The following is a 13,179-nucleotide window of genomic DNA, read 5'->3' on the forward strand; positions in this document are numbered from 1 at the left end:
AAAGCAAAATGTATGTGAACCTCCTCCAATCTGCAATACTTATTTATTTGGTTCTTCTCTCAACAACTAGATAATTTTTTTTCTATTTCTTTAGCATACTATCCAAATCATCAAATTTATTAATAATTAAGTGGCTTTACTTCAATCTTTAACCCCCTTAAATATTAAAGCATGACACTAAATTTCTTCTTATCCTCCATTTGTAAAATTTCATACAATGCCAGTAACTATATATAATAATTGTAAATCATAAATATTATTTTTTAAGAATTTGGAGAATCCTTAAAAAATATAATTGGAAAACTAACTCAGTGTCTCTTTTAAGTTTCAGTGTGATCCTCTGTTGACAGTTTTTCTTCTCCAAAAAGAGTATCTAATACAAATACTAGTACCTCAGTATATCCCCATATTTCCTGTACTTCTATGATAGTTCATTTAATGGTAAAATCTAATAGATTTTACTTTGGAGAATCAAGTCATACTTTCTGTGTTTTAGACAGCTTTTGAGTTTTGATTCCATTCTAAGCTCCAAGGGATGGCCCTGATTGGCTTAAGCTAATCTTAGTAATTCTATTGTTGCTGTTGTTCTTGATGTTTGTCAAGGTGATCTTTCCAGACTTGGCAGTGGTTTAAAACAAAGATAAACTAACAGATGCTGTTCATCTGGCCCTAACGATTGGTTTGGGGGACCTGAGTTAGTTCAAATGGAGGGGAAGCCCATATCTTCTCTTAAATAATTGTAAACTTGATGCAATGCTCTTCTCTTAGATGTAAATAAGTAAATAAATAAATAAATAAATTCATACATGTAGCCCGGATGGAATAGCCATCTGACAACCGTGAGGGAAAACAGGGTAAAGGATAAAGCCAACATAGCAAGGAAGACAGAATTGAAAGAATTACAAACCAATGGATATGCAACCTTAAAGATACCAACCTGTGGATCAAGCAGAGTATTCTTCTGCCCTAGACTTTTCAGCATTGGCTCTGATGTGTATTCTTTTTTTTTTTTTTTTTAGTGTTCCATGATTCATATTCTAAATAACATAGATAGAGATAGGTAGGTAGATAGGTAAATAGGGAGAAAACAAGAGAAAGCGCACAAGCATTATGATACAGGATAAAGAAATAAGAAGATGCATTTACTCAGAATAAAATGGGATAGGTTACTAGAATGAATATTTATCTGTGTGATCTATGAAAAATCTGATTCACTCGTTGCTAAAACACTTTAGTTTTCTAAATTATGCAACTAAGCATTTTATATATGACCATCTTGATCAGCAAATCAGTTCATATGGGTGACAGTTGGTGATCAATCTTCCAATGCAATATTCAAAAGAATACAATGACCATATGCTAGTTGATCCTGTTGAGTTGCATGTAAATGGTTGCATTTATTCTGATGCTTTAATATTTATGAAGTAAAGAGACATTTTGTTTTTTATTTTGCAATCTCTAAAAGAAAAGCGAAAGGAAATGTTTAGTGTTTGGAGTATGAACTAATAGAAGTCTCTTAGTACAGTGTGAAGCCAGCAAACATTCATTTGAATCAGAGCATTTTATGAAACAAAATTAAATACCTAAAATTTTTCCAAACAAAATCTGAATAAGATTTCTCATAATAATTTTTTCTCCCAATTTTATAATGGCATTATTTATGATGTAGTAAAATAAATTATACAGATTCAGAAGAATAGGGCTTGAATTTTAGCTCTGCCATTTAACCATTGGTAAGCTGTAACAAGCTAATAAATCTCTGTAAATTCCATATAAATTGTATGTACATTCTATATAAATGAGCGCTATTCTTGCTAACTAGTATTGAATACTGATATATATTGAATACTGATATATGTGTTCGTGTGCATGTGTGTATGTGCGTGGGTGTGAAAGACATTGTTAACCAGCAATGAGTCCTGGTATAAAGATATGTGTGTGTACATATATAATAAAAAATTATATATTACAAGTTAAATTAACAAACTTTCACTGATTACATACATTTGATTTGATTTAATAACTATCTTGCCAAAGTTTTGAGTTCAATACATTTGGGGACCTGTGATTTTATTTCTACGAGCAACATTCCTAAAGTGGGCCAGCAACCTTGAAAACAGAATTCATTGATAAAAAGAAAAACCTTATGAGAGAGAAAAAGAAAATCACTGGACTTGAAATATTTAGTTTAGTCCCAGCTCAATTCACAAATGACCTGTGTTATGCTAGTCAAACTGTGTGACCTTATGGAGTTTCATTTATCTTACCTATAAAAGAAGGATAATAAAACTTAATTCAGAGATGTTTGGAACAAGTTATATTGCATATGGTTTAGAAGCACTTTTGAATTTCAAAGACAGCACATAAAATTTATTACCAGGAGCTAAGGATATCTATGATGGAAGAGCAACTGGCATATTCTATCTAGTAATGGTACATATTAGTTTAAATTTAGATAGTATATTTCTTTTCCCTTTTTTTTTTTTTGGAGAGAGAAAGCACAAGTGGGGAGGGGCAGAGGGAGAGGGAGAGAAAGAATCTTAAGCAGGCTCCACACCCAGTGCAGAATCCAATGCAGGACTCAATCCCAAGATCCTGAGATCATGACCTGAGCCAAAATCCAGAGTTGGACACTCAACCAACTGAGCCACCCAGGCGCCCGATAGTATATTTCTTGTAAATATTTCCTACTATGTTCATCTGGTATTATCTCATAGTAAAGGGATATACTCTAATCTGAATATAACTTCTGACAACCTCTGAAATAAGAGAAAATAAAGCTCATTTGAATACCTGATAACCGGTCTTTAAGAAACCATGTGTACACAAATGTTTTCATCTAAAAAATAAACAACAGACAGTATTATGGACTTCATTTGGAAAGATATAATTAACATTTTTTTAAAGAACCTCCAGTAATTGGTTGCATTTTTAGTGTATCCCATCATCAATATTCCCTCTAAGTATATGAGTGAGGAACATTTTTGTAAAATTAAGTAAGAGATACAAGGTAGGAGATGGAAAATATGAGTGTCACACTGAATAAAAAATATAGGAACATATAACAATAATATTGTCTCCCCCAACAAGTTTATTTGCCAAAAAAAAAAGATGAGGTGGGCAGGATGAAAATCACTGTTATGAATTCTGCAATTTCTAAGTTTTTTTTTTAAACTCCAAACCCAGAACAATTCACCCAGTTCTCCAGTAGACATCGTCACATTGATGTTTCAAAGCTACTGAGAATGAAAGTTCCAAATGTTAATTCACCACTGTTTCTGATCCAATCTTGCTCCCCAGAATTGCCATTCCCTTGATTGCTCTCTTAGTAAACATATCACTCAATTATTTAAGACAGAATTTCTTTCTTCCCTCTCACTCCAAGCTAATCAATCACCAAATTTATTAATTTTATCATGTAAATATTTCTCAAGTTTGCTGTCCTCCTCTCTCACCTCCCCTGCTATGCCCCTAAATCAGAAGCTCTTTCATTCCTTACCTGTTTTCCTTCAATAGTCTTCTCTATATCTCTCATCCTAATCTCATTAAAGTAGTCTTCCTAAAATGTAAATCTTAGCCCATCCTTCACCTGCTCCTCATTAGCTCCTATTGTTGTCAAAAAAAGTGCAAACTTTTTTTTAAAGATTTTATTTATTTATTTGATAGAGAGAGACACAGCGAGAGAGGGAACACAAGCAGGGGGAGTGGGAGAGGGAGAAGCAGGCTTCCCGATGAGCAGGGAGCCCGATGCAGGGCTCGATCCCAGGACCCTGGGATCAGGGCCTGAGCTGAAGGCAGATGCTTAAGGACTGAGCCACCCAGGCACTCCCAAACTCTTTCTTCACATGGTTTATGAAGACCTTCATGATCATGTCTCCGGTCTTTGTCTTCTATCCCTCTCCAGCCATCCTTGGACAAAATTACAGTTTACTTCCTCTCTTATCTCGGGATATTGCCATGCTGCTTTGTATCACTCACCGGACCATAATTCAGCCGACCTGCTCCATTCATCATAAAGGTCACACAGCCTGTGTACTTCAAACTTTCAGCCTTTCTGTAACAGATTTTTGGTCAAGTTGTTTCCACTAAAAAGTATTGATTTTTAAAAACTAAGTAACTTAAAACTGCCACACACACTCACAAAAACAAACGGTCCACAAAACCTCCTCCTTTTCTTCTGAGGTTTTACGATCCATGGTTATCATTAACCCATCTTTTAACTCTTAAGTTTAAATGGCCAATTGGCACAAACAGTCCTGAGACCACTCTTCCACCACTGATTAAGACTGGGGTGGCAGAAATTGGAGATAATATTTATTTAAACTTCGGAGCTTTCTGGGCAGCTCTGGTGACCTTGACAGCTCCAACTGCCTTTTTGTCTATTGCTCTGACGACACTCACAACAACCGTCTGTCTCATGTCATGAAGAGCAAAACAGCCCAGAGGAGAGACGTTCTCAACACACAGGCTTGCCAAGAACCGTATCAACTATGGCAGCATCACGAGATTTTAAGGATGTAGGGCCATCTTCCAGCTTTTTCCCAGGATGACGATCAATCTTCTTCAACTCGGCAAACTTGCAAGCAATGTGAGCTTTGTGACAATCCAGCATAGGTGCATATCCAGCACTGATTTGGATGGTTCAGGATAATCACCTGAGCCACCAAGCCAGCTGCTTCCATTGTTGGGTCATTTTTGCTGTCACCAGCCACACTGTCACAACAAACATCTTTGACAGATATGTTCTTGACTTTGAAGCCCACACTGTCTCCAGGAAGAAACTCACTCAAAGTTTCATGGTGCATCTCAACAGATTTTACTTCAGTTGTAACACAGACTGAAACAAAGGTAACCACCATGCTGCGTTTGAGAACACCAGTCTTCACTGGCCGCACAGGGACAGTACCAGTGCCACCAATTTTGTAGACATCCCAGAGGGGCAGACACAAGGGCTTATCAGTTGGATAAATTGGTGGCAGAATGCAATCCAGAGCTTTAAGCAGTGTGGTTTCACTGGCATCATCATCTTTGTAAGTAGTCACCTTGAACCAAGGCATGTTTGCCCTTGGCTCCAGCATGTTGTCACCATTCCAATCAGAAACTGGCACAAATGTTATGGTGTTGGAGTATAGCCAATTTTCTAAATGCAGGTGCCGACTTCCTTAACAATTTCCTTGTGTCTCTTCTGGCTGTAGGGTGGCCCAGTGGAATCCATTTTGTTAACACCCACAATTAGTTGTTTCACACCCAGTGTGTAAGCCAGAAGGGCATGCTCATGGGTCTGCCCATTCTTGGAGACACCTGCTTAGAATGCATCAACACCAGCAGCCACAATCAGGACAGCATAGTCAGCCTGAGATGTGCCTGTAATCATGTTTTAATGAAGTCTCTCTGTCCTGGGGCATCCATGATGGTCACATAATACTTACTGGTCTTTCACATAATACTCACTTTCATTCTCAGTAGCTTTGAAACATCAATGTGAATTTCCACAGGGAGATATCAACAGTGATACCATGTTCACGTTCGTCTTTCAGTTTACCCAAGACCCCGGCATCCTTGAAGGAGCTCTTTCCCATCTCAGCAGCCTCCTTCTCAAATTTTTTGACAGTTCCTTTGTTGATCCCACCTCATTTGTAGATCAGGTGACCAGTAGCGGTAGACTTGCCTGAATCTATGTGTCAACGATCAAAATGTTGGTATGAGTCTTTTCCTTTCCCATTTTGGTTTAGGTTTAGTGGTGGTTTTCATGTCACCTGTATTTTGGCAGCAAATCTGTTGTGAAAAAGCTATTTTATTATTTTAGAAAATTTAAATAAAGAGATTCCTATGAAAGATGCATAAATAGTATAATTATATTCTGTTCACATTTAAGAAATTTGAAACAATTTTTTCTTTCCCTAAAAAAGGAAAGCTTATTTATTACTTATGTCACTTTATGTTTAATATGTTTCATAAAGATTGACTGACGACTAGAAGAAATTATAAGAAGAGATTTTAGGGGTGCCTGAGTGGCTCAGTCGGTTAAGTGCCCAACTCTTGATTTCAGCTCAGGTCACGATCTCACGGGTCAGGGGCATGCAACATGATTATAGGCACATCTCAGGCTGACTGTGCTGTCCTGCTGGTGTTGTGCTGCTGGTGTTGATGCATTTGAAGCAGGTGTCTCCAAGAATGGGCAGACCCATGAGCATGCCCTTCTGTGTCAGGCTTCAAGCTCAGGGGTGAGAGGAGTCCGCTTGAAGATTCTCTCCCTCTGCCCTGCCCCCCACTCATGCAATTCCTCTCTCATTCTCTCTCTCTTTCAAATAAATAAATAAATATTTATAAGAAGAACTTTTAGGACATAGGTATAAAAGAAAAGATTAGTAATCTAGTATGGACATATCCTCTGTTAAAATTAAATTTTGCATTCAAAATTTTTAAAAAACCTTCAGGATTGGTAGACTGCACCAAAGAGATTTTGAGATCAGAAGAAAATAAAAATCAGAAATATTAATCAGAGCTAATCTGAATCTATGAAAGAAATTTAGTTTGGCCCAGATAAATGAGAAGAAAAATGTCTCAAATTGATTTTTATTTTACCTGCTCAGTTCCCTGAGCTTTGATACTTAACTCTGAAAGGATGGCGGGTGATTGTTCTGCATACTGGATATAATACTATTGACACAGTATCTTTTTCTCTCACCACCCCCCCCTTAAGAAATTACATTTCCACAATACATACAAGGAAAATAATTTACCCTCTCCCTATTTCTTCTTGTATTTTCCAGGTGGTATAGTCTACATAATATAGTGACTGATAGTAACACATGTCACAAAATGGAAGGCTAGTGTTTTTGTCATTTTTTTCTATCTTCTTTACTATAAGCTATAGAAGACTAACTCTGCTAAAAATAATACCTACCTCAATGAAGGGATCATTACATACTGGTAACAGAAGGTAACTCTGTGGCCAACCTGTGCAAAGTGGGTCTTAAAATACATACATCCTCTGAACGGAATGTATTTTGAGTAACTGCAATTGTATTGCTTCAGGCAAAGTACTTGCAGACCCAAGACCAGACTTACTGGCAGAATGTGCTGAACAATTAACTTTTGTATTAAATTAAAACTACTTATTTTTAATTTCAGTTGATCATAAGGCATAAAAGATAAAGAAGTTAAAAAATAGCTGAAGGGCATATGACAAAAAAAAACCTTCACTGTTTCAAATTTACTAGTAATTAAGACAGCTGTGTGAATAATGAAACAAGCACAAGTCAATTTTCCCTATCACCAACTATTCAGTGAATTTTGACCTGAGTTCATAAAAAATCATAAATTCACACAAGGAAGTTTGAATATTTTTTAATTTAAGGAAAATATCGTTATAAATTCTGATTTCTACCATATTTGTTAATTGCAAAGAAGTTAAGGGATATAGTATTTTTAAAGAAGAAAATTAAAGTTGCTCAAACCCAGCAATTACTATTTTAAAGTTTGAGTTTTATTATATACAAATTTATTCAAAATTATATTCCATATAAATGCATTCTAATTAAAAATGGGGTAATGATATATGTACTATAGACTTTTCAAAAAAAATTTTTAAAGATTTATTTATTTGACAGAGAGAGCAAGCACAAGCAGGGGGAGTGGCAGGCAGAGGGAGAGGAAGAAGCAGGCTCCCTGCAGGTTGGAGAGCCTTATGAGGGGCAGGGAGCCCTACTCGGGGCTCGATCCCAGGACTGACCATGACCTGAGCCCAAGGCAGCCGCCTAAATGACTGAACCACCCAGGCTCACCTGTACTATAGTCTTTAAACTGCAAATACAACATGAGCATTTGCATGTTAAAAACAGTCTCAAATCATGAATTTAAGGTTTCTATAGTATTCCATATTATGATTCCTTATTATTGAAACTTTTAATTGCTGTAATTGTTTTATTATTCTAAATAATATTATTTTTCAGGAACCTGTGTGACTCAGTTGGTTAAGCGTCTGCCTTTGGCTCAAGTCATGATCCCGGGGTCCTGGGATGGAGTCCGGCATCAGAACCCGGCTCAGTGGGGAGTCTGCTTCTCCCTCTCCCTCTGCTACTCTCTCTTTCTGTCAAATAAATAAAAAAAATCTTCTTTAAAAATAAACAATATTGTTTTTAATATTCTTATTCATAAATCTGTGATTAGTGCTTTTTTTTAAAGATTTTATTTATTTATTTGAGAGAGAGAATGAGATAGAGAGCATGAGAGGGGGGGAGGGTCAGAGGGAGAAGCAGACTCCCCGCTGAGCAGGGAGCCCGATGTGGGACTCGATCCTGGGACTCCAGGATCATGACCTGAGCCGAAGGCAGTCGCTTAACCAACTGAGCCACCCAGGCGCCCCTGTGATTATTGCTTTTGAATGCATTCCTAAAATACATATATCTAAAACTATGTCATACCTAAAATTATATATATACCTAAAACTATGTACATATCTAAAATTATATATACCTAAAATTGTAAGCAAACCAATGTGAGTGCACTCCTTGGTGAGTCACACATACACAAGGTGGAGTTGTCACACAAAATAAACTTTATTTGCAGCAAATAAGGAGATCACGGGGAATAACTTTCAAAGCCAGGACTCCCCCAGCAGGGGTAAATGGGTTCCTTTCATTTAGGGTTAGGATGGATATTTAGATAGGGAAGCCTTGTCCTCTATGTAAAGGCGGGCATAAGGCTGCGCACGTGCCTTAAGGAAACATGCCTATACATACATTGCATGTTATGTAGATGAGGCTCGTGTTTCTCCTTGGGCAGAAATGTTAGTATTATAATGAGGAAAAGGTAGTTGTTGGTTATTCTAGAGGTCATGTCATGGTCCATCTGCGCAGGCATGAGTTAGGGATTACAATCAAACTGGTTTGGGTGGTCTGGGCTGGTGGGAGGTCTTGTTAGAGCACTTGCTGTCACTTGAGGGTGGTTTTGGTTTCCATTTGTCTGAATTAAGAGATAAGCTGGAAAGGAGCTTAAGGAAAAATGTGGGACAAGGTCAGTTAGTATAAGCAGGTAGGCAGTAGAGGTCAGGTTTTGGGGTCTAACTGGTGACAAAACCATGTATTTTTAAAACTGTATATATAATATTATATAAAAACATTATATATACATGATTACTCACATCTCAAAGAGGCAAAGAAAGAATTTATAATTGCAAGTTTTCTAAAGTAAATGTTCTAAGAAAAGAGAGGTTGAGGCCTATAATCAGGAAGAAATCTGCCTAAAATTTAGGCAAGCTGAGAACACTAAGCCCATCTTGGAATATAAATAAATCAATAAACCAAGACTGTGCCGAGACAACTTACATTTTCAGGTACTGTATCACCATCATCACCAGCTAAGTTTACTTTCTTCCATCCCTCACACTTCAAACTTAGGATTTTAGTATTTTTTAGGAGTTTAGTATTATAACTTAGTAACTAATATTTACATGATCTTCTCATGCAATATTTATTTATAATATACATCATCTGCTCTATCATCAAATTTGCATGATCAAACTTCCATCTTTCTGGCTTCAAATATGCAAAGGAAAAGATCTGTATGTAACTGGTAGCTAATGTGTAGATTTTCATGAACTCTTTGATGTAACTTCTTATAAGAATTTGAAGATAAATATTTTCATATAAAGTAGAAATGCTAAGTCCTTTTGGGGAACTCAGCAACAAACACCTGTTTTCATGAGATTGCATAACAAATAACGGCCCTTAGATAGCTCAAGATAAAGATACAGATCAGTTTTCATGGGAGAAAGATTGACAGCAAATATGAAATTAATACAAAAGCATTTACATGACACTCATGACTGAGTTTAAATTCATTTAGAGTGGCTGGCATCCAGAAGTTACTGTTCTTTACACTGTAGTTATGGTTCTCATCAAGGAAAATTAAGTTGCCAAGTACTTTGTGTAAATTCCTACAAATTCATGTTGCTGGGTACATATCTCTGCTATTGTCTCTGCCACTGTCTTATTAAGGGACCTCAGACAAACTAATTAATCTTTCCTCTTTGCCTTAGTCTTTTCATCCATTAAATGTGCCTACAGGGAGATCTATCAGGCTAGTATATACAGTCGGTTACATCAAAGCATCATATTTCAAGCCAGAAGAAGGATACAAAATAACAGTGGTACCCAAGCAGCTCTGTTTTCAGACCCAGGTTTATTTCTAACACCTGCACTTCACATCAAATTGCAAAGTACATTTGCCTCTGGGAGTATCTGGAGAAGGTAAATGTTAATGCCAACTCTTCAGCATTTTAGGATAATGATGTGAACAAAATAAATCGTAATTATTGTTGTAATGCAACATTAAGTAGGCATGCTCAAACAAGTTGTCATTAGCGGGCAGGGCATGGGGTAATATGGAAAATACCAGAGGGAGGGGTGCAAACATATAAATAAGGAAGACCAGTTCCCAAGTGAGATGGATATGATTTTCTGCTTAAAACGAGAAAGGAAAGAGCAAGAGAAGGAAATAGAGAGAGAAAAGAAATACTCGCATGCATAGAAACACATTGTTATTTGTTTCTCTATACCCTCATTTAATTCTATGAGATGTGACTGCCAGATTTCCAATTATCTTATTGAGACAAACACAAAGACAAGGACGTTTTACAGAGCTGTGATCATCAATAAGATAGCTGTTAACCCCATATATCCACTTTGCACTTGAAATGTGGCTCATCTGAATTGAGCTGCGGTGTAAGTATGAAATACACACCAAATTCAAAGCCTTGAAAAAAAAGTAAAAGTTCTGTCTTAGTCTGTTGGGCTATTTTAACAGAATACCATAGACTTAGGTGACTTGTAAACAACAGAAATTTATTTCTCACAATTCTAGAGGCTGGGAAGTAAAAGATAAGGCACTGACAGAGTGTCTGGTGAGAGCCTGCATTCTGTTCATAGACTGTCTGTCTTCTTGCTCTGTCCTCACATGGCAGCAGGGGTGAGGGAGATTTTTAGGGTCTCTCTTATAAAGGCTCGCATCCTATTCATGAATGCTTCATCCTCATGACGTAATCACCTCCCAAAGGTTCTACCTCCAAATATCATTATAGAAGTTTCAGTATATAAATTTTGGGAAGACACAAACATTCAATCTGTAGCAAGATCTTATTCATAATTTTTTATGTTGATTACATGTTGAAATGCTATTTTAGCTATATTGATTTAAAATACTATTAAAATTATTTTGTTCCATTTTACTTTTTATGTGGCTACTGAAAAATTGAAAAGGATATATGTAGCTATTGTTGCATTTATACTGTGTAGTGGTGTTAAAGAAAGCAGAGGTACCTGTGGGTGCTGCCCAAAGGGTTTAGAAAGGTATTGAAGAAAAGGACCTGTGAAGGGGAAAGTGTTCATGCCACAGAAGGCAAGAGGTCCCTTCTTCCTCTCAACTCTCATTGGTGAAAGTCATCCATAGGCTGAAATATCATGGCCAGGAAAAGGTCAGCTCCACTATTCTTCCTACCAGCTTAACTTTCTGTTTTTTTTTTTTTAATTGAGATATAATTGACATATAACATTGTGTAAGATTAAAGTGTAGAGCATGTTGATTTGATACATTTATATATTGCTATATGATTATCACCTAGCATTAGCTAATTCCTCTATCAGGTCATATAATTATCATTTCCTTTTGTGGTAAGAATATTTAAGATTTAGTTTCTTAACACCTTTGAAATATGTAATACAGTATTGTTGACTATAATCATTATGCTGTGCATTAGATCTCTAGAACTCATTCACCTTGTAACTGCAAGTTTGAATCCTTCAATCAACATCTCTCCAATTGCCCCGCTGCCCAGCCCCTGATATCCACAACTCCACTCTGTTTCCACGAGTTTGGCTTTCTTAGATTCCACATATAAGAGAGAGCATGCACTATTTGTCCATCAGACTTGTCTCACTCAGCATAAGACCTTCAGGTTCCTCCCATGTTCTTGCAAATGGCAGGATTTCCTTCTTTCTTATGGCTGACTGGCTAGAACATTCAGTCTTCATTCTTTCCTCTCATTAACATTTCCTCATACATAATAGTTTTAAAAATGAAACTCTAAGCATGTGCTCTCTCTCCTAAATGTAACTCAATGCTTCTTCATTGCCTACAAGATAACTTCCAACATTCCTGGTCTTATATTCAGTCTTTTTTGGTCTCAGTTGATTTTCCACATATTTATACATTATATTATTTTTCTACATTGGTCAGTTTTCCCTTTAAAGCATGCTACTTTCTTTCTTTTTTTTTTTCTATAAATCTGTTCACATTATCCCCCCAAGAATCCCTCACACCAATTTCTGACTAGCCAGTTAAATAATGGCCAAAAAAACAAAAATTCATGTCCCATCCCATGAAATCAATGAATATGACTTTGCCCGGTCTTTGCTCATGTCTTTAAGTTAAGAATCTTAATATGAGATTATCCTGAATGGACACTATATCCAATGGCAATGTCCTTGGAGACAGAAGAGGAGGAGGTAGCTATAGAGAAGCCACATGAGGACAAAGGCAGAGATTAGCTCTATGCAACCACAAGCCAAGAACGCCTGAAACCACCAAAGGTTGGAAGAGGCAAGAAAGGATTCTTCCTTAAGGGCCTTGAGAAAGAGTGTGGCCCAGCCATAGTCTTGACATTGGACTTCTGGCCTCCACAATCATAAGGGAGCAAATTTCTGTTGTTTTTAAAGCAACCAAATTTGTAGAAGTTTGTTATAGCAGCCATAGAAATCTAATACACTGACCAAATTACCAATTTCTATTCATCTTGCAATGGTTTATTCTCACCTTTAAAATGTAATGTTGCCCCCCTTCCATAGTATTTTTTACACATTCCTTATCTATTACTTTCTATTGTATACAGTAAGTATTCAGTAATCTATTTTACTTACTAGTCTGTACATTGAGGAAAAGTGATAATACTTTATAGACATCTCTATTCCCATAGTACCTACCTACCAGAGTGTCTCATATATATATATGGTACAAAAATGCTAATAAATATTGTGCAAATCAATACTTTGCTTTGAAGTTCCACTTTGAAAAATTATTTGATTCTTCTAAGTCTTTAGTGGTTCAACAGGAAGTTCTGTTGGGTTTTTATTTTCATATTAAGGATACCTTTGAAATGCAGCTTTGAAATACATATATATA

At 36.5% G+C, this 13,179-nt stretch overlaps 1 pseudogene; it reads right to left on the bottom strand.

Moving 5' to 3' along the window:
- Positions 1-4,314: 4,314 nt before the first annotated feature.
- On the bottom strand, positions 4,315-5,722 carry LOC114223553 (putative elongation factor 1-alpha-like 3; annotated as a pseudogene).
- Between the last annotated feature and the right edge of the window lie 7,457 nt (positions 5,723-13,179).

This window comes from Eumetopias jubatus, unplaced genomic scaffold, assembly GCF_037043125.1.
Source record: "Eumetopias jubatus isolate StellerSeaLion01/CBP00866 unplaced genomic scaffold, mEumJub1_p1.0 scaffold_4, whole genome shotgun sequence".
Taxonomy (NCBI): domain Eukaryota; kingdom Metazoa; phylum Chordata; class Mammalia; order Carnivora; family Otariidae; genus Eumetopias; species Eumetopias jubatus.